The sequence below is a fragment of the Lissotriton helveticus genome, chromosome 11 (assembly GCF_964261635.1).
Source record: "Lissotriton helveticus chromosome 11, aLisHel1.1, whole genome shotgun sequence".
Taxonomy (NCBI): Eukaryota; Metazoa; Chordata; class Amphibia; order Caudata; family Salamandridae; genus Lissotriton; species Lissotriton helveticus.
In genome coordinates, this window is record NC_136072.1 from 660,691,879 (window position 1) to 660,715,592 (window position 23,714).

The following is a 23,714-nucleotide window of genomic DNA, read 5'->3' on the forward strand; positions in this document are numbered from 1 at the left end:
TGCATGAGTACTTAAGTACTGACTGAATGATTACAGTTCTGCAAGGAGAGTGCCAGACTGAATTTATAACTGTTACAGTTGTAGCACAGTGCATAGATAAGCACATACTGCTGAATGGCTCACTCAATACTGAAACAGCAGTGACAGAGTGTTTGCCGGAAGTGTAAGGATACAGACTGGGGAATTGAAGGTATAAAATACAAGTTTGAAGGTGCATAGAAGACTGCATGAATAGTCTGTAGTGGTTTGAAGCAGTCCATGCCCCTAAGGCCTACTTTGCTGCAAGAGTACTTAGGTACTGACTGGATGATTAATGTTCTACAAGGAGCGAGCCAGATTGAATTAACAACAGTTCAGTTTTAAGCACATTGCATAGATAAGCACATACTGCTGAATGGCTCACTACAATACTGAAATAGCAGTGACAGAGTGTTCGCTGGAAGAGTATGGATACAGACTGGGGAATTGAAGTTATAAAAGACAAGTTTGCAGGTGCATAGAAGACTGCATGAATAGTCTATAGGGGTTTGAAGCAGTCCATGCCCTAAGGCCTACTTTGCTGCATGAGTACTTAGGTACTGACTCGATGATTACAGTTCTGCAAGGAAATTGTCATACTGAATTTATAACTGCTTCAGTTATAGCACAGTGGATAGATAAGCACATACTGCTGAATGGCTCACTGCAATACTGAAACAGCAGTGACAGAGTGTTTGCTGGAAGTGTAAGGATACAGACTGGGGAATTGAAGCTATAAAAGAAACGTTTGCAGGTGCATAGAAGTCTGCATGTATAGTCTATAGGGGGTTGAAGCAGTCCATGCGCTAAGGCCTATTTTGCTGCATGAGTACTTAGGTACTGACTGGATGATTACAGTTCTGCAAGGAGAGTGGCAGACTGAATTTACAACTGCTTCAGTTACAGCACAGTGCATAGATGAGCACATACTGCTGAATGGCTCACTACAATAGTGAAACAGCAGTGACAGAGTGTTTGCTGGAAGTGTAAGGATACAGATTGGGGAATAGAAGGTATAAAAGCCAAGTTTGCAGGTGCATAGAAGATTGCATGCATAGTCTATAAGGGTTTGAAGCATTCCATGCCCTAAGACCTACTTTGCTGGATAAGTACTTAAGTACTGACTGGATGATTACAGTTCTGCAAGGAGAGTGCCAGAGTGAATTTATAACTGCTTCAGTTATAGCACGGTGCACAGATAAGCACATACTGCTTAATGCCTCACCACAATACTGAAACTGCAGTGACAGAGTGTTTGTTGGAAGTGTAAGTATACGGACTGGGGAATTGATGGTATAAAAGCCAAGTTTGCAGGTGCATAGAAGATTGCATGCATAGTCTATAAGGGTTTGAAGCATTCCATGCCCTAAGACCTACTTTGCTGGATAAGTACTTAGGTACTGACTGGATGATTACAGTTCTGCAAGGAGAGTGGCAGACTGAATTTACAACTGCTTCAGTTACAGCACAGTGCATAGATGAGCACATACTGCTGAATGGCTCACTACAATAGTGAAACAGCAGTGACAGAGTGTTTGCTGGAAGTGTAAGGATACAGATTGGGGAATAGAAGGTATAAAAGCCAAGTTTGCAGGTGCATAGAAGATTGCATGCATAGTCTATAAGGGTTTGAAGCATTCCATGCCCTAAGACCTACTTTGCTGGATAAGTACTTAAGTACTGACTGGATGATTACAGTTCTGCAAGGAGAGTGCCAGAGTGAATTTATAACTGCTTCAGTTATAGCACGGTGCACAGATAAGCACATACTGCTTAATGCTTCACCACAATACTGAAACTGCAGTGACAGAGTGTTTGTTGGAAGTGTAAGTATACGGACTGGGGAATTGATGGTATAAAAGCCAAGTTTGCAGGTGCATAGAAGATTGCATGCATAGTCTATAAGGGTTTTAAGCATTCCATGCCCTAAGACCTACTTTGCTGGATAAGTACTTAGGTACTGACTGGATGATTACAGTTCTGCAAGGAGAGTGCCAGACTAAATTTATAACTGCTTCAGTTTTAGCACAGTGCATAGATAAGCACATACTGCTGAATGGCTCACTACACTACTGAAACAGCAGTGACAAAGTGTTTGCTGGAAGTGTAAGGATACAGACTGGGGAATTGAAGGTATAAAAGACAAAATTGCAGGTGCATAGAAGACTACATGCATAGTTTATAGGGGTTTGAAGCAGCCCATGCCCTAAGGCCTACTTTGCTGCATGAGTACTTAAGTACTGACTGGATGATTACAGTTCTGCAAGGAGAGTGCCAGACTAAATTTATAACTGCTTCAGTTTTAGCACAGTGCATAGATAAGCACACACTGCTGAATTTCTTACTACAATACTGAAACAGCAGTGATAGAATGATTGCTGGAGGTCTAAGGATACAGACTGGGGAATCAAAGGTATAAAAGAAAAGTTTGCAGGTGCATAGAAGTCTGCATGTATAGTCTATAGGGGGTTGAAGCACTCCATGCCCTAAGGCCTACTTTGCTGCATGAGTACTTAGGTACTGACTGGATGAGAACAGTTCTGCAAGGAGAGTACCAGACTGAATTGATAACCGCTTCAGTTAAAGCACAGTGCATAGATAGGCACATACTGCTGAATGGCTCACTACACTACTGAAACAGCAGTGACAAAGTGTTTGCTGGAAGTGTAAGAATACAGACTGGGGAATTGAAGGTATAAAAGACAAGTTTGCAGGTGCATAGATGACTGCATGCATAGTCTATAGGGGTTTGAAGCAGTCCATGCCCTAAGGCCTACTTTAATGCATGAGTACTTAGGTACTGACTGGATGATTACAGTTCTGCAGGAAGAGTGCCTGACTGAATTTATAACAGCTTCAGTTTTAGCACAGTGCATCGATAAGCACATACTGCTAAATGGCTCACTACAATACTGAAACAGCAGTGACAGAGTGTCTGCTGGAAGTGTAAGGATACAGACTGGGGAACTGAAGGTATAAGAGACAAGTGTGATTGTAGATAGAAGACTACAAGCATAATGCATAGCGCTTTGAAACACGTCATGCCCTAAGGCTTACTTTGCTGCATGAGTACTTGAGGGAGAGGTGTGGCGCCGCGGCCAGGGCGACTGACGCTGGAATCTGGGGACCACGGTTCGATCCCCGGCTCCGGCGGCAGGTTAGCCCAGCACCATGTGACTCTGGGCAATAGCTCGCTTAATCTTCCCGACGGCCCCCAGCGCCTAGAGACCCTTACGGGTGATTGTGCGCTTTACAAATGTGGACTTTACTTTACTTTACTTGGGTACTGACTGAATGATTACAGTTCTGCAGGAAGAGTGCCAGACTGAATTTATAACTGCTTCAGTTACAGCACAGTGCATACATGAGCACATACTGCTGAATGGCTCACTACAATACTGAAACAGCAGTGACAGAGTGTCTGCTGGAAGTGTAAGGATACAGACTGGGGAACTGAAGGTATAAGAGACAAGTGTGATTGTAGATAGAAGACTACAAGCATAATGCATAGCGCTTTGAAACACGTCATGCCCTAAGGCTTACTTTACTGCATGAGTACTTGGGTACTGATTGAATGATTACAGTTCTGCAAGAAGCGTGCCTGACTGAATGTATAACTGCTTCAGTTTTAGCACAGTGCATAGATAAGCACATACTGCTGAATGGCTCACTACACTACTGAAACAGCAGTGACAAAATGTTTGCTGGAACTGTAAGGATACAGACTGGGGAATTGAAGGTATAAAAGACAATTTTGTAGGTGCATAGAAGACTGCATGCATAGTTTATAGGGATTTGAAGCAGCCCATGCTCTAAGGCCTACTTTGCTGCATGAGTACTTAAGTACTGACTGGATGATTACAATTCTGCAAGGAGAGTGCCAGACTGAATTTATAACTGCTTCAGTTACAGCACAGTGCATAGATAAGCACATACTGCTGAATGGCTCACTACAATACTGAAACAGCAGTGACAGAGTGTTTGCTGGAAGTGTAAGGATACAGACTGAAGAATTATAGGTATAAAAGACAAGTGTGATGGTAGATAAAAGACTACAAGGATAATGCATAGCTCTTTGAAACACTTCATGCCCTAAGGACTCCTTTCCTGCATGAGTACTTGGGTACTGACTAGGCGATTACAGTTATGCAAGGACAGTGACTGACTGAATTTATAACAGCTTCAGTTTTAGCACAGTGCATATATAAGCACATACTGCTGAAATGCTCACTACAATACTGAAACAGCAGTGGCAGAGGGTTTGCTGGAAGTGTAAGAATACAGACTGGGGAATTGAAGGTATAAAAGACAAGTTTGCAGGTGCATACAAGAATGCATGCATAGTCTATAGTGGTTTGAAGCAGTCCATGTCCTAAGGCCTACTTTGCTGCATGAGCACTAAGGTACTGACTGGATGATTACAGTTCTGCAAGGAGAGTGCCAGACTGAATTTATAACTGTTTCAGTTATAGCACGGTGCACAGATAAGCACATACTGCTGAATGCCTCACCACAATACTGAAACTGCAGTGACAGAGTGTTTGCCGGAAGCGTAAGGATACAGACTGGGGAATTGAAGGTATAAAAGTCAAGTTTGCATGTGCATAGAAGACTGCATGCATAGTCTATAGAGGTTTGAAGCAGTCCATGCCCTAAGGCCTACTTTAATGCATGAGTACTTAGGTACTGACTGGATGATTATAGTTCTGCAAGGAAAGTGCCAGACTGAATTTACAATTGCTTCAGTTATAGCACAGTGTATAGATGAGCACATACTGCTGAATGGCTCACTACAATACTGAAACATCAGTGACAGAGTGTTCGCTGGAAGTGTAAGGATACAGACTGGGGAATTATAGGTATAAAAGACAAGTGTGATGGTAGATAGAAAACTACAAGCATAATGCATAGCTCTTTGAAACACTTCATGCCCTAAGGACTTCTTTCCTGCATGAGTACTTGGGTACTGACTAGGTGATTACAGTTATGCAAGGACAGTGACTGACTGAATTTATAACAGCTTCAGTTTTAGCACAGTGTATATATAAGCACATACTGCTGAAATGCTCACTACAATACTGAAACAGCAGTGGCAGAGGGATTGCTGGAAGTGTAAAAATATAGACTGTGGAATTGAAGGTATAAATGACAAGTTTGCAGGTGCATAGAAGTCTGCGTGTATAGTCTATAGGGGGTTGAAGCAGTCCATGCCCTAAGGCCTACTTTGCTGCATGAGTACTTAGGTACTGACTGGATGATTACAGTTCTGCAAGGAGAGTGCCAGACTGAATGTATAACTGTTTCATTTATAGCACGGTGCACAGATAAGCACATACTGCTGAATGGCTCACCACAATACTGAAACAGCAGTGACAGAGTGGTTGCTGGAAGTGTTAGTATACTGATTGGGGAATAGAAGGTATAAAAGCCAGGTTTGCAGGTGCATAGAAGATTGCATGCATAGTCTATAAGGGTTTGAAGCATTCCATGCCCTAAGACCTACTTTGCTGGATAAGTACTTAGGTACTGACTGGATGATTACAGTTCTGCAAGGAGAGTGCCAGACTGAATTTATAACTGCTTCAGTTATAGCACGGTGCACAGATAAGCACATACTGCTTAATGCCTCACCACAATACTGAAACTGCAGTGACAGAGTGTTTGTTGGAAGTGTAAGTATACGGACTGGGGAATTGATGGTATAAAAGGCAAGTTTGCAGGTGCATAGAAGATTGCATGCATAGTCTATAAGGGTTTGAAGCAGTCCATGCCCTAAGACCTACTTTGCTGGATAAGTACTTAGGTATTGACTGAATGATTACAGTTCTGCAAGGAGAGTGCCAGAGTGAATTTATAACTGCTTCAGTTTTAGCACAGTGCATAGATAAGCACATACTGCTGAATGGCTCACTACACTACTGAAACAGCAGTGACAAAGTGTTTGCTGGAAGTGTAAGGATACAGACTGGGGAATTGAAGGTATAAAAGACAAAATTGCAGGTGCATAGAAGACTACATGCATAGTTTATAGGGGTTTGAAGCAGCCCATGCCCTAAGGCCTACTTTGCTGCATGAGTACTTAAGTACTGACTGAATGATTACAGTTCTGCAAGGAGAGTGCCAGACTGAATTTATAACAGCTTCAGTTTTAGCACAGTGCATAGATAAGCACACACTGCTAAATGTCTTACTACAATACTGAAACAGCAGTGACAGAATGATTGCTGGAGGTGTAAGGATACAGACTGGGGAATTGAAGGTATAAAAGAAAAGTTTGCAGGTGCATAGAAGTCTGCATGTATAGTCTATAGGGGGTTGAAGCACTCCATGCCTTAAGGCCTACTTTGCTGCATGAGTACTTAGGTATTGACTGGATGATTACAGTTCTGCAAGGAGAGTACCAGACTGAATTTATAACCGCTTCAGTTAAAGCACAGTGCATAGATAGGCACATACTGCTGAATGGCTCACTACAATATTGAAACAGCAGTGAGAGAGTGTTTGCTGGAAGTGTAAGAATACAGACTGGGGAATTGAAGGTATAAAAGTCAAGTTTGCATGTGCATAGAAGACTGCATGCATAGTCTATGGAGGATTGAAGCAGTCCATGCCCTAAGGCCTACTTTAATGCATGAGTACTTAGGTACTGACTGGATGATTACAGTTCTGCAGGAAGAGTGCCTGACTGAATTTATAACAGCTTCAGTTTTAGCACAGTGCATCGATAAGCACATACTGCTAAATGGCTCACTACAATACTGAAACAGCAGTGACAGAGTGTCTGCTGGAAGTGTAAGGATACAGACTGGGGAACTGAAGGTATAAGAGACAAGTGTGATTGTAGATAGAAGACTACAAGCATAATGCATAGCGCTTTGAAACACGTCATGCCCTAAGGCTTACTTTGCTGCATGAGTACTTGGGTACTGACTGAATGATTACAGTTCTGCAGGAAGCGTGCCTGACTGAATGTATAACTGCTTCAGTTTTAGCACAGTGCATAGATAAGCACATACTGCTGAATGGCTCACTACACTACTGAAACAGCAGTGACAAAATGTTTGCTGGAACTGTAAGGATACAGACTGGGGAATTGAAGGTATAAAAGACAAGTTTGCAGGTGCATAGAAGACTGCATGCATAGTCTATAGTGGTTTGAAGCAGTCCATGTCCTAAGGCCTACTTTGCTGCATGAGCACTTAGGTACTGACTGGATGATTACAGTTCTGCAAGGAGAGTGCCAGACTGAATTTATAACTGCTTCAGTTATTGCACGGTGCACAGATAAGCACATACTGCTGAATGCCTCACCACAATACTGAAACTGCAGTGACAGAGTGTTAGTTGGAAGTGTAAGTATACGGACTGGGGAATTGAAGGTATAAAAGTCAAGTTTGCATGTGCATAGAAGACTGCATGCATAGTCTATAGAGGTTTGAAGCAGTCCATGCCCTAAGGCCTACTTTAATGCATGAGTACTTAGGTACTGACTGGATAATTACAGTTCTGCAAGGAAAGTGCCAGACTGATTTTATAACAGCTTCAGTTTTAGCACAGTGCATAGATAAGCACGTACTGCTGAATGGCTTACTACAATACTGGAACAGCAGTGACAGAGTGTTTGCTTGAAGTGTAAGGATGCAGGCTGGGGAATTGAAGATATTAAAGACAAGTTCGCGGGAAACACCCATCGCATCGGGGTCAAAACAGACTTTGACATCGCATCGTTGTTCACATCGCATGCTTTTAGTACGCATGCTACGACGGCGCGATGTCATTAACATCGCATGCAATTTCAACGCATGCGATGTTAATGGCATATTACAACGATGTGTTATTGGCAAACTGCGACATAAAAGAGTCTGAAGGAGTCTTGTGAAAATGATCGTAACACCATTCAATACGGGCTTTTCCTTGCAAAAATGACACGGCTGATTGTAATAATAGAGGCTTTTATTGTAAAAATTACAGGGCTGATGTACAGGGCTTCGGAAAAGCTTCGCTGAACACGGCTGATTGTAATAAAAGATGCTTTTATTGTAAAAATGACAAGCTTCGCTGAACGCGGCTGATAGTAATAAAAGATGATTTTATTGTAAAAATGACAGTGCTGATGTACAGGGCTTCGGCAAAGCTTCGCTGTTTGTAATAAAAGAGGCTTGTGAAAATGAGCGTAACACCATTCTAAACGGGATTTTCCTAGGGAAAATGCAGCTAAATGATCGTAACAAGATTCAAAAACCGAAATGCAGACTGTCACATGCCATTAAAAAAGCATTAAAAAAAGTCACAGTCTGTCACATGCCATTAAAAATGCAGCGGCTATGTAGTTATTATTTTATATAGATGGATGAATGCATGAATGATGCATGTATGAGTGCTGGGTGGCTGACTGGGTGTGTGTGTGTGGTGAGTGGGTGGGTGTATGGATGGATGAATGGATGGCGGATGCATGGGTGGATGGGTGGATGGGTGGATGGATGCATGAATGAATAATGGATGGATGCATATATGGGGGCTGGGGGATGGATGGATGGATGGATGCATGTATGGGTGCTGGGGGATGGATGAATGGATGGCGGATGGATGAATGGATGGCTGTCTGGATGGATGGATGGACGGAAGGTTGTATGGGTGATATGTGTGTGCTGAGTGGGTGGGTGGATGGATGGATGAATGGATGGCGGATGAATGGATGGCTGTCTGGATGGATGGATGGATGGATGGGTGTATGGGTGATATGTGTGTGGTGGGTGGGTGGATGGATGAATGGATGGCAGGTGGATGAATGGATGGCTGTCTGGATAGATGGATGAATGGATGGCGGATGGATGAATGGATCGCTGTCTGGATGGATGGGTGTATATGGGGGCTGGGGGATGGATGGATGGATGGATGCATGTATGGGTGCTGGGGGATGGATGAATGGATGGCGGATGGATGAATGGATGGCTGTCTGGATGGATGGATGGACGGAAGGGTGTATGGGTGATATGTGTGTGGTGGGTGGGTGGATGGATGAATGGATGGCAGGTGGATGAATGGATGGCTGTCTGGATAGATGGATGAATGGATGGCGGATGGATGAATGGATCGCTGTCTGGATGGATGGGTGTATATGGGGGCTGGGGGATGGATGGATGGATGGATGCATGTATGGGTGCTGGGGGATGGATGAATGGATGGCGGATGGATGAATGGATGGCTGTCTGGATGGATGGATGGACGGAAGGGTGTATGGGTGATATGTGTGTGGTGGGTGGGTGGATGGATGAATGGATGGCAGGTGGATGAATGGATGGCTGTCTGGATAGATGGATGAATGGATGGCGGATGAATGAATGGATCGCTGTCTGGATGGATGGGTGTATATGGGGGCTGGGGGATGGATGGATGGATGGATGCATGTATGGGTGCTGGGGGATGGATGAATGGATGGTGGATGGATGAATGGATGGCTGTCTGGATGGATGGATGGACGGAAGGGTGTATGGGTGATATGTGTGTGGTGGGTGGGTGGATGGATGAATGAATGGCAGGTGGATGAATGGATGGCTGTCTGGATAGATGGATGAATGGATGGCGGATGGATGAATGGATCGCTGTCTGGATGGATGGGTGTATATGGGGGCTGGGGGATGGATGGATGGATGCATGTATGAGTGCTGGGTGGGGGGTGGATGGATGGATGAATGGATGGTGGATGGATGAATGGATGGCTGTCTGGGTGGATGGATGGATGGATGGATGTATGGGTGATATGTGTGTGGGGAGTGGGTGGGGGGATGGATGGATGGATGAATGGATGGCAGATGGATGAATGGATGGCGGATGGATGAATGGATGGCTGTCTGGATGGATGGATGAATGGATGGCTGTCTAAAAAAAACAGACTGCAAATAATCACGGCACGTACATGCCAAAGAAATGCAATCAGTTGTTTCATTTCTTTGTTGTTTTTTATTAATATGATTTTAAATGCAAAACGGGCTTTCCATTTATGGCGCAGTATTCAAAGCCTATCGCTAATGGCGCAGGTGGATGGATGTGTGTGTGGTGAGTGGGTGGGTGGATGGATGAATGGATGGCTGTCTGGATGGATGGATGAATGGATGGATGAATGGATGGATGAATGGATGAATGGATGACTGTCTGGATGGATGGATGTATGGGTGTATGGGTGATATGTGTGTGCTGGGTGGATGGATGAATGGATGGCAGGTGGATGAATGGATGGCTGTCTGGATGGATGGATGGATGTATGGATGGTTGTATGGGTGATATGTGTGTGGTGGGTGGGTGGATGGATGAATGGATGGCAGGTGGATGAATGGATGGCTGTCTGGATGAATGTTTTCCCGGGTTGAAGGCCACCCATAGCAAACCATCCTGCCTTTCTGTCACTGAGGCACAACGCGCTCTCACTGCCTGTGCACAGATGGAGCTGTGCAGCTGGCCGCCTTTAATTATCAGGAAGTCAGGAATTCATGGATTCTTCCTGGTACTGGAGAACGCCTGGAATGTCCCATAAATAGAAATACATTTCTGCTCACTTGCAGTCACACTGTGGCCCTCTTCTTCTCAAGGAGGCGCTTTGTTGTTGCTTTTCTCTGATAAAGTTATTTTTTTGTGACTGCAGTGTCACAAAGTGAATAATTACCCTGCGATCCCAGCAACCGGCTAACTGCTGTTTAGAGGACATCTTTTTTTGTAATATGCGGTGTTTGATAGGGAGATTCGCCAGATTTGCTCTTGCTTACACTGGATTAAGTGCGTTAAATATAGTCCATTTTTTTTTAGGGGAGTAAATGAGGACGGGAGACAAATCTGTGGTATGAATATCAACACATAATAAAGTATGGAACTGCAACCGCCTTGTAAACTGCATCTCGACAGAGTTTACTGTACCTTTGAGATGTAGCAGAAGCTTTGTAATTCTTTTTTAGAATAGCAAATCACATAGCTCTGTACCCCTCCCCCCCATTTGTAAGTATCACAATGAACAAGAAAGGGTGTGCAATTCATGTCAAGATGGTGGATGGCATTTCGTGCAGAAAGCGTGACAACCAAATACTGGAAAACTACTGAATACACGTTTTGAAAATACGTAATAGTACAATTTCATGACAATAAATGAATACAAAAAGGCCATGTGTACAATGTAAAGAGAAAAAAACTGTCAAATACTTGAAATATGTGTAATTATGTCCTAAAATACAAAGCTTTTATTTGCAATACGAACACAGACTTCAAAATGCACGAAAAGCTTATCAGCTCAGGCATAATCTGATGTACAATAAACTACACATCCATTGCTTAGGCAAACCTTGAGGTTTATTTTTATTCGAGTCCTGCAGTGAGGACCAGCAGGAAGTCAAGGCAGTAGTGGAGGGCAGAAGGGCATGAAATACGTGGGCAACACCGGGCACAAGAGCAGGGAAACGAGGGAAACAGAGGGCAGAAGGACACGAAAAACGAGGAAAACAGAGCGCAGAAGGGCACGAAAAATGAGGAAAACAGAGCGCAGAAGGGCACGAAAAACAAGAGAATCGTAGGGCAGAAGGGCACGAAATACGAGGGCAACAGAGGGCACAAGAGCACGGAAAATGAGGGAAACAGAGCGCAGAAGGCACAAAAAACGATTAAAACAGAGCACAGAAGGGCACGAAAAATGAGAGAATCAGAGGGCAGAAGGGCACGAAATACGAGAGAATCATAGGGCAGAAGGGCACGAAATACGAGGGCAACAGAGGGCACAAGAGCACGGAAAACGAGGGAAACAGAGCGCAGAAGGGCACGAAAAACGAGTAAAACAGAGGGCAGAAGGGCACGAAAAATGAGAGAATCAGAGGGCAGAAGGGCACGAAATACGAGAGAATCAGAGGGCAGAAGGGCACGAAATACAAGGGCAACAGAGGGCACAAGAGCACGGAAAACGAGGGAAACAGAGCGCAGAAGGGCACGAAAAATGAGAGAATCAGAGGGCAGAAGGGCACGAAATACGAGGGCAACAGAGGGCACAAGAGAATGGAAAACAAGGGAAACAGAGCGCAGAAGGCCACAAAAAAAGAGGGCAACAGTGGAACCTAACCGATTGCAAAGTCTGTCCACAGGGTCACGACACAGGCACAAATGGCTGCAGTCACAGTGGCCAATACCATATATACCCCCCAACCCATTGGCTGAAAAGATTATTAAATTGTGCCCTCAAACATCGCGTTGTCATGTCGCGTGATGTAAAATTGCCGATGTGACACGCGATCCAATTAAATGCCCGCATTTGGGTCGCAACTACGTGCAATAAGAAAACGGCCGTCGCGGGTTGCCTTTCCGATGTAATGGCCGTGATGAGAACTCCTGCGATTGCATTGTCACCGATGAATTGTCATACATCCAAGTTTGCAGGTGCATAGAAGACTGCATGCATCGTCTATAGGGGTTTGAAGCAGTCCATGCCCTAAGGCCTACTTTGCTGCATGAGTACTTAGGTACTGACTGGATGATTACCGTTCTGCAAGGAGAGCGCCAGACTGAATTTATAACAGCTTTAGTTTTAGCACAGTGCATAGATAAGCACATAATGCTGAATGGTTCACCACAATACTGAAACAACAGTGACAGAGTGTTTGCTGGAAGTGTAAGTATACAGACTGGGGAATTAAAGGTATAAAAGACAAGTTTGCAGGTGCATAGAAGACTGCATGCATAGTCTACAGGGGTTTGAAGCAGTCCATGCCCTAATGCCTACTTTGCTGCATGAGTACTTAGGTACTGACTGGATGATTACAGCTCTGTTAGGAGAGTGCCTGACTCAATTTAAAGGGCTAACATAACTGCACACATTCCAGAAATATAAATACTGCATTTTACTGTACAACCATGAGTCATTTTGCAAATACAAAGACAATAACTAGTTTCTAATTCAACGGTATTGTGACTAAACACAATCTATATATGACTGCTGCATTTTACTATACAATCCTGATTCATTTTGCAAATACATAAGCAATTTACTGCATTATTGGTGCCAACATTACATCAAAAAAGTGACACACTATAACCACATAGAGGCACTAGGGACTTGAAAATCTACCCCAGAGTGTATGCAGCAGTGTATATATGCTGACAGATTAATTGTATTTTGAAACACAAGTCTGATTCTAGACAAGCAACATTACCCTTGAAGAGCTAATACGACTGCACACACTCCAGAAATGTAAATACTGCATTTTACTGTACAACCATGAGTCATTTTGCAAATATAAAAGTAATAACTAGTTTCTAATTCTATCAAAACTTGAAAAAAGGATAGGTTTTTAAGCACTTATGTGTCTGCAAACACAAAACATACAAAAATGCTTCACTCAGAATAATTCCTAAATGCACACAGACGCACAGTGTGATTCTAGACAAAAAATATTAGAACTTGCATTTCATCAAAACACATTTACTAGTATAGAAACGGTAAAGTGACTAAACGCATTCTATATATATGACTGCTGCATTTTACTATACAATCCTGATTCATTTTGCAAATACATAAGCAATTTACTGCATTATTGGCGCCAACATTACATCAAAAAAGTGACACAATAGAACAACAAAGAGGCACAAGGGGCTTGTAAATCTGCCCCACAGTGTATGCAGTAGTGTACATATGCTGACTGGTAAACTGTAGATTTCAAACGCAAGTCTGATTCTAGACAAGAAACACTATTAATTACTCTTGAAGACCTAATATGACTACACACATTCCAGAAATATAAATACTGCACAACCATGAGTCATTTTGCAAATACAAAAACAATAACTAGTTTCAAATTCTATCACAACTTCAAAAAAAGGATAGATATTTAAGCACTTATGTGTCTAGAAACATAAAACATACAAAAATTCTTCACTCAGAATAATTCCTAAATACACAGATGCACAGTGTGATTCTAGATAAAAAAATTAAATATAGCATTTTACCAAAACACATTTACTAATCTAGAAATGGTAAAGTGACTGCACACATTCAATGTATATAACTACTACATTTCACTGAACAACCCTGACTCATTTTACAAATACATAAGCAATTTGCTGCATTATTTGTGCCATCATTGCATGAAAAAAGTGACGCAATGGCAGCACAAAGTCGCGCAAGACGCTTGTAAATCTGCCCCAGAGAGTTTGCAGTAGTGTATGTATACTGGCTGGAAAACTGTAGATTTGAAACACAAGCCTAATTCTAAACAAGCAACATTATTAACTACTCTAGAACTGAAAAAGTGACTGCACACATTCTACATTTTTTAGTACTGCACTTTACTGCACAAAGCTAACTCACCAAACACATTAACTTACCAAATGGTTTTATCACTATGGTTATCCAAATGCAGACAAACTCAGAATGCGATTCTACACACTTTAGAAGGATAAACACATTACTCTTACTAAAAACAAAATGCACCACATACATTCCCTTACATTTTATCAACTCACCTTTCAAATTGATTTGTAGATTAAAAAGAATGCTAGTCACACAGCAGATATTCTTATACAGAATCTCTCTACTTCAGTGTTCTTAGCAAAACCAGAAAATTGCACACTTTCCCTCTCAATTTACACATATATACATGTTAATAACAAATCAAATTTCTTCGCACATTAATTCAAAACCAAACACACATTTCTATTGGCTGAACATTTGAACCTTTCCAACTCACATAATTTGAACCCTACTCCCAATTTGTTTTGTGCTGTTACCATACTAACAGGTCATGCAAAACTCAACTGACCACAGAGGTCAAAAGTTCAGCACACTGTAAAACACTCCTCTTCAACAAGTTTAGACTCTGCATGGGTATTTACTTATAAGTACCAATAAAGATAAAGGCTCTTGTTAGAACCAAGCAACATCTAAACACATAAGCTTGATAGGTATCTGAAAAATATATTTTTTCTTTTTTTTTCTTGCTAAGGTACGCGTACATGACGACTTAGAAACCTCCCAGTCTACGTGGTACAGCCACGCATGATACGCCTACTATAATTTTATCGTAAAAAAAAGCCCCTAACACTAATTTTTATTATCCCCGGGGACCCCATCCCCCAGGGCTCATATAAATCATTGGGGACCATGGGGGGAGCCCCAACGGTCCCAGTCGGCTCCCCGCGTCCTTCGGGAGCCGGCATTGCTTTTCTGCATAGGGAGCAGCTAACATGCTGCTCCCCATGCAGAAAAGCAATCGACTTTGGTTTGTGGAAGAGAGAGCAGGTTTACCTACTCTCTCTTCCAAAAACCAAAGCAGTTTGCTATGGTAGGGTGGGAGCCGCAAGGCTCCCACCCTACCATACCAAACTACAGTGTCCATGGGGTAGGCACCCCGGGACACTGAAGGAGTTGGCCCTGGTGGGTGACGGTCCCCCGGGCCACTACAAGGCTCCAGGAGGGGGGCTGCGTGTCCTCCCTCCCAACATTTAAAAGCCCCGGGGGTGGTGGTCCCCGGGGCTGGTGGGTCCGTCACGGACCCCCCAATTTAAAAATGTAGTGCTCCGGGGAGGTGGCGGTCCCCAGGGCGTGTGAGGGGGCTTGACCCCCCACACAACTATTTTTTTTTTATTTAAAAAGAAGAATCCCCGCGGGTGGTGGTCCCGAGGGCTGCGAGGGGGCCTTGAGCCCCCCCGCAATCATAATGCGCCCCTCTGGCCCCCCACTACAATAAACACTTTATCCCCGGGACTTGGTCCCCCGGGGGGTAATTACCACGAAAGTGACCTTCTGTTTTTTTTTCTTTTTCATTGCGTACGCGTACCATAGGCATATCACGGAAATTTTTGTTTTAAATAAATATTTTTTAGGCCTTGAGGGCCCTTGTAGGACACCCAGAGCAGGCCTAGGGGGTCAAGAAGTCCTATGGCAAATAACAAAGTTTTACTCTCAATCTACACCCTCAATCTACACACATATACAAATAAATAACAAATCACATTTATTCCCACATTAAATCAAGAGGAAACACACATTTCTATTGCTTGAACATGTGAACCCTTTCCAACTGACAAAACTTTCAACCCTACCCCCATTCTGCCTTCTGCCTGTTACCATAGAAACACTTCAGAGAACACTTAACTGAGCACGCAGGTGAAAAGTTCATCAAACAATGTTGCAAATCAAAACAGCAAGTGTGCTTGACTTTTCAATATACCAGCTTATCTTAAGTAACATTCTTTTCTATCACTTTTTGTTAACCAATAAATATCAGGCTTTTAAAAAACAGAAAATTGCACCCTAGTTTTCTGTGTAAAATGTTTTCAAACAACCAGTCATTTCTTTTCTTTTTTCAAAACTGCATCTTATCCACCATTTTAGAAAAATCTTACTTTTCAAACTGCCATTTAATTTACAGACACCATCCGAATGCATCCAGACTTCTCTTCAAGATGCTAAGAGTGTGGATTGTGGGACAGAGCTGTATTTTTTGGAGCAAACCGTACGCAGAACAGAAAGGAATTCACAAAGACCTAGGTTTACCAAACATAGACATTAAATGGATTGGACAGAGAGGGTTAAAGTGGCACCAATTGATGCCATTGGTGAAATCCTTTTTACATCTCCAACACCCTGACCTCATAATTGTGCACTGTGGTGGCAATGACCTAGGCACTTTGACTGGGGTAGGTCTGGAAATGTTTATGAAGGACACCTTTACAGAACTGATGTCACCTTTCCCCCAAACTGCCTTTATGTATTCTAACATATGCCAAAGACAGAAAAGGAACTGGTACAATCAATTTTGTCCACAGATTGAGAAATCTAGGAAACATGTGAATGAATCTGTTTCTGCTTTTTTCCGAGACTATAGAATGGTGTCCATTAACAACAACAATCTGCGTTTCAATATGCACGGCATCTATAGGAGAGATGGTGTACATTTTACAGATTAAGTAAACAGAGTCTTCCTCATGAACTTTAGACTCTGCATCGGTACTTACTTGTAGGTACTAAAATCTCCCAATAAACACAAGAGCTCTTTTTAGAGCCACCCAACTTCTAAACACATAAACTGGATAAATATCTGAAAAATATTTTTATTTTTCTTGCAAAGGTACGTGTACAGTACGCCTCAGCAATCAGGCATCATACGTCGTACGGTATGCGTACCGAACGCGTACACACCAGAAGGTATAACAAATATAGGAAGGTGGGCTGCATGGCCCCCCTCCCGAGCCACTTCTTGTCCCCGGGACACCATCCCCGGGGCTGTCCCTCTTCGTTGGGGACCGTGGGGGGGTCCCCAATCCCCCCACAGTCCCTACCGGCTCCCCGCGTCCTTCGGGAGCCTGCATTGCTTTTCATCAGGGAGAGCAGCTAACATGCTGCTCCCCCTGATGAAAAGCAATCTGCTTTCCTATTTGAAAGAGAGAGCAGGTTAAGGTAGGGCGGGAGCCTCGCGGCTCCCGCCCTACCATAGCAAACAGCAGTGTCCCAGGTGTGGGTACCCCGGGACACTGCAAGAGCCGGCCCTGGGGGTGGCAGTCACCAGGGCCACCACAAGGCTCCAGAAGGGAGGCCGTTCGACCCCCTCCCAACATTTAAAAGCCCCAGGGGGGCCCCGGGGAGGTGTCGGTGCCTGGGGCAAGTGGGGGGGGCTTTACCCCCCCCGCAGGTATTTTAGATTTTTTTTTAAAACAAGCTCCGGAGTGGCGGTCCCCGGGGCTGTGAGCCCCCCCGCACACGTATTGTTAAAGCCACCGGGGGTGGCAGTCCCTGGGGCTGAGGGCCCCTCTGGGCCCCCCATTATAAATAAATACATTGCCCCCAGGATTTGACCAAAATAACAATAAAACGGGCTTCGAAGTTTTTTTTCCTTTTCACAATGTACGCGTACCGTACGCGTAAAACGCGATTTTATTAAAAAAAATAAAAGTAATATTTTTTAGGCCTTGAGGGTCCTTGTGGGACCTCTTGAGCAGGCCTAGGAGGTCACAGTGTTTCTACCCCGCCCCCTTTGTGTCTTTTGCGCACTTCTTTTTCAGTTTTCCTGTGCCTCGGTTCTACTGAGACACAAGATGGCTGCCAACACTTCTGGTTTGGAGTGTTGACAGACAGTTGACAGCCAATTAGCATGCAGCTCGTGCTCGCAATGGTACACGTGCCGTCCTCAGACGGTACGCGTACCGTACGAGTACTGTGCTTCGTCTATAGATGTATCTATGATTTTACTTTTGATTTTCTCAGGAACTTCTGAACTGATTTACACCATTTAACAAAAAGCGTATTCTGCGAACCAAACTTTACCTTTTTGACAAATTTGGTGTAATTCCGTTCAGCAATTCAGGCTGTAGCCGTGTCTGAAGGTCCCTATGGAAAATTGCATGGGAAAAATACGTTTTGGGACCCCCCTTTCTTCTTAGCTCCCATTTGACAAATTACCTCGAAACATTCAGGATAGCAGTGGAGCGCCCCATCTTCTTGGAGACTTTCGCAAAGATTCTTTGACCGGCGCCAAAGTTATTCCAAATAGAATGTTGCGGATTTACTATGGAAACTAGGTCCTAACTATAACTACCTACTGGCGACCGCCAGTAGGTAATATATATATATATATATATATATATATATATATATTAAGTATGGGCCAAAAATCTGTTCTGCTCGCAAAATGTGCAGATTTTCGGCAATTTTCCGATCCGCGAATATCGCGAAATTGCCGCAAAATTCGCAAATTTCCTCGCGGTGGATTTTTTTTTTTTATTGCCAGCTCATTCAAGGGACCAACATTGCAGGCACACATGGTCACTGGAGGCAAATCTTCTATCCCTTCACGCAGCTGCAGTGTAGGAAAAGCACCATACATTTACCCAACGAGGTAGTACTTCCTGATTAGCCAGTAGAAAGTACTCCAGTTGAGTAGAGGTATTGCACGAAATGGTGGCATCTTCGTGGAAAACTATGCAGTGCAGGATTCATTCTGGCACGAGGCTCCTGTCACAAAAATTAAACCTCAACAGGAAGCAGTTACAGTTAAGGCAGGTGCCCAAGTTGAAGCTAACTTTGCAGCTATTTTAGAATGGCGCCGAAAAGCCGCCAGAGTTGAAGTTGCTTAGTTGCAACTTCAACTCTGACAGCTTGTCGGCGCCATTCTAAAATGGTTACAAAAGTTAGCTTCAACTTGGGCACCTGCCTTAACTCTGTAAGTGTTTCCTGTGGGCCAAAAAATAAACCTCAACAGGAAGCACTTACAGATATAAATAAAGCAGGTGCCTGAGTTTTAATCAGCCCAAAACATTAGTGAGCACGGTCGAGGCTGGGCAAGTGTGCTTTAACCCCATATCTGCCGTTGAAAATTAGCTGTAATACCCGAGGGAGGTCTTTGTATACCTGAGTTTCTCGAGCGCAATCCCCGTGTAGTTCCTGTGACCAGGAGGCTGCTTTCTCCTCACCTGCTGCCCTGCTCGCTCTCTGACCCTTTATACACAAGAGGCATGTTGACATGCATAGAAGCCCCGCACTACACACTAGCGGTATCAAACGTCTTCCCGCCCTTTCCCAACTATGATCGACAGCTCAGTCAAGGAAGGCACATCGTCGCCTTTTGGCGCGGTGGCAAAGTTACAGGCACACGTGGTCAGTGGAGACAAATCTTCTGGCCCTTTACGCAGCTGCAGTGTAGGAAAAACACTTTACATTTACCCAACGAGGTAGCACTTACTGATTAGCCAGTAGAAAGTACTCCTGTTGAGTAGAGGTATTGCACAAAACAGTGGCATCTTCATGGATAACAATGCAGAGCAGGATTCATTCTGGCACGAGGCTCCTGTCACAAAAATTAAACCTCAACAGGAAGCACTTACAGATATAGCAGGTGCCCGAGTTGAAGCTCAAATTCAGTAACGTTTTAATCAGCCCAAAACATTAGTGAGCATGGTCGAGGCTGGGCAAGTGTGCTTTAACCCCATATCTGCCATCGAAAATTAGCTTTAATACTCAAGGGAGGTCTTTGCATCCCTGAGTTTCCCTGAGTTTCTCGAGCGCAATCCCTGTGTAGTTCCTGTGACTAGGAGATTGCTTTCTCCTCACCTGCTGCCCTGCTCGCTCGCTCGCTCTCTGACCCTTTATACACAAGAGGCATGTTGACACGCATAGAAGCCCCGCACCACACACTAGCTGTATCAAACGTCTTCCCGCCCTTTCCCAATGGATGGACAGCTTACTCAAGGGACCTCGGCACCTTTGGGCGCGGTGGCAAAGTAACAGGCCACATGGTCAGTGGAGACAAATCTTCTGGCCCTTTACGCAGCAGTGTGTGTAGGAAAAGCACTTTACATTTACCCAACGAGGTAGCACTTACTGATTAGTCAGTAGAAAGTACTCCAGTTGAGTAGATGCAAATCACAAAAAAATCTGAGTTCGCGTGAAAATCCGCAAATTCGCGGATTTTTTTGCGATTTCACGCGAATTTGCAGACCGCAGAACCGCAAAATTCGCCCATACTTAATGTATATATTCACTGAGAAAACCATAGGTTTCAGGAGCGTTATAGTTAGTTGGACATTTCACTCGTACAAAACCATTGAAATTCCCCCGTTATAGTTATTTCAGCTAACTATAACTTGCGCACCCGCAATTCAATGCTGATGACGCCACATATTACATCACTCATGACATGGTCAGTGACATCACTCATGACATCACTGATGACATCTCAAATGACTTCATGTATATCTCATGGTCGATGGAAGAATAAATGGGAATATAAGTGTCTAAATGGATGATTTTTGTTTTGCAAAATTGATGGTATAAAGGACTGATTAAGTGTAGCTTAGTGAATACATGGTCACTGATAATACTTTAATGTGCATGGTTATTTAAAACCTTTACAATATAAAAGAAAAAAGTTCAGTTAATAAAACATGGGTCAAGTTCATACGTGTTAAGACAATAATTCCTTTCATAAAAACATAGTGAGATAGCAGCAGCAGGGTTAAAATAAGCTTGAATTCATGTTGGACGGCCTGTTTATCATGGAAAGTTATGCAGTAAGTTTGTCCTAGATGCCGGCCAAGGGGCAATATAGTAAAGTGCCGGTGCAATTGAATGTTTTAGAGAGTGCCCCTTCAGTAAAAAAACTTCTTTACATTACGAGGAAGAGTGATTAATTATAGTAACAGTTTGGGGTATCCCAGTTGTATTGTCAGTGTTATTCAGTGAAAGACAAAGACAGAGTGTCCCGCTAGAGCTTGCTCTTCAGGGATACCGTTGGATTGATCCTCTCGTCCTTCACGGTGCTGCTAAATTTTGTTAGTTTCCATCAACATGTTGAAGCGGGCCTCCACTGTTTCAAGGAATTTTACCATTCGGCAGCTCAGTTGGATATCATCGCCTTTGAAACAAGCGAGAACCACTTGCCTGCAGGTATGTATCTTACGGATGTTAAAAAGTGGTCTCAAGAAGGAGCGTCGTTCTTAAATGAGTTTGCTGCAGATGGTGATCAGATGAACTGTGTTTTCTTTGCCATTCCTGCATAGTCGGCATGTTGTTGGTAATTGTAGCCGTAACCATGGAGGTAAGTGGGCCGCTGACGGCAAGAGCCCTAGGCGAAATTTCAAGAACTTCTCTTTTATTTTTTGGGTAAAGCCATCTGAAGATAAGCTTGGGGCGAGGGCATGATGTACGATTGAACTGTAAGTCAGCCGTGAGCCCACTTCGAGAGGGGGGCTTTGTTCTGCAGCTGTGATTCTTTCCGGACTGTCTTGTTGACCACCTTTTTGAAGCCTGCTGGGGAGCCTGGGAGTTCCCATAATTGCCGTAAGCCAAGATCGTCAATAGCGGCCTCCAAGTACAGCCGTGCAGGGCAAGTTTCTTTATTTTGAAGTTCCTTCCACAGGAGAGCATTTAGGATTTTCGGATCTCCCCTGCTTACTTTGTGCCAGTTTTTTATGTAGGTTCCTTTGCGTGCCAGCTCTTCTTTTGGTAGCCCAAATTCTAGTCTCATTTGGGCAGGCTATGTATACCTGGTAAGACCAAAGATCATACGTAGCGCCTTTGCTACCATTCTATCTACTAAGGAAGCGTCCCTCCCCCTCATAGATTTGCTGCCGTAAGTGATGGCTGGGATTAATTTTGCCTGAATCACCTTTATGAGAGGAAATAAGCTTGGGCCAAAACCGTGTTTTTTAAGTTTCTCAGTGCCACCGCAATAGTAAGCCCTCTCCTTTTTATGGCTTCACATTGCGGCTTGAAATTACCCTTGCAGTCTCGATGACCCCCCAACATCGATATTCACAGACCGTTTCCAGCTTCCTGGATGACAAGAGCCAGTTCCGTGTTGCTTTCTTTTCAGAGAGGTTAATGCACATAACTTTGGATTTTTCACGGTTGATGCTAAGCCTGTTAGTAGCGGAGTATTTTTAAGTAATGTTCAGTAGCCGCTGCATGCCTACAGGGGTCCGGCTGCTAAGTAACAGGTCGTCTGCGTAAAAGAGATTCGACAGCTGGAAGCCCCCTAGCTTTGGTGTGTGCGAGTTGCATTCATTTAGTAGCGTTGATAGCCCTCCCATGAAAAGATTAAAAAGTATTGGGGCAAGTACACAGCCCTGTTTTACTCCTGTATTTGTTGGGATCTTCCTTGTTAGGTAATTGCCAGAGCCTATCCTAACTTGCACCCATGTCTCACTGTGCAGGAGGATTAGTTGGTTTAAGAGCAACTGGGGGATGTTCAGCTTATTTAACTTTTCCCACAGAAGGTTTCTGTTGACATTTATTTATTTATTTATTTATTTAACTTCTAGAGCGCACTACCACCTAAAAAAGGCATCCTGGGGCTGGCAAGCTCATATCAGGGGGGACCAAACTGATGACGAGCTAAGGATTCGGCAACTGCCATGTTTTTAAACTCCTCCTAAATGAAAGGAGGCAGGAGGCATGTCTAAGTTCAGCCGGAAGGGCATTCCACAGCTTTGCCACGGCCACACCGAACGAACGTCCTCCTGCTTTGGATTTCTTAAACCTGGCAGTGGATGATCGTAGGTTGCGGGCCGGCGCATGCCGCCTGAACTTTCTTTGAAGACAGACAGGACCCAGCCCATGAAGGGCTTTAAACGCCAAGCAGAGGGATTTGAATAGAACCCTCTGTCTCACTGGGAGCCAGTGCAGCTGGGCCAGATCCCTTCAAGAGGAAGATCTTGTTGACCACCCCAGAGCTACTTTTGCCGACGCAGACTGAATTCTCTGGAGTCTATCCATAAGATGATCGAAAGCTGAGCTATAGTGAATGTAGCACAGATATAGTGGTTGCTTCGAAGAAAGAGCTAGAAAATTGGTAGTGGTACTCATACCTTTGCAGAAACCTGTTTGATTGTATGGAATTGCTGAAACATCATCTGCCCATGATGACAGTTCCTCTAGAAGGAGCCCGTAAAGTATTTTGCCTCGTTGTCGAGCAGGGCCACTAACCGGTAATTTTTTGGATCCTTTTGGTCTCCATTTTTAAAGGTAGGTGAAATGATGGCTCCCCTTGATGATGATGGGATTATTGATGTCTGCAGAATTTTGTCGAACATTGGTTTAAGAGCAGCGACCAGATAATCCGGATCTTGCTTGAACAGTATAGGGGGAATCCCATTTGGTCCCGGCGCCCCCTCACGTCTTCCTTTTGAGATTCTATTACAGATTAGTGCGCACTTAATTACAATTGCCTGATCTAGCT

General features: G+C 43.8%; 1 protein-coding gene across 3 annotated transcripts in view; it reads right to left on the bottom strand.

The window, feature by feature from the left end:
- The window catches only part of LOC144791743 (zinc metalloproteinase-disintegrin-like lachestatin-1), a 4,387,327-nt gene that overhangs the window by 1,779,116 nt on the left and 2,584,497 nt on the right, over window positions 1–23,714 (bottom strand). The window lies entirely within an intron of this gene.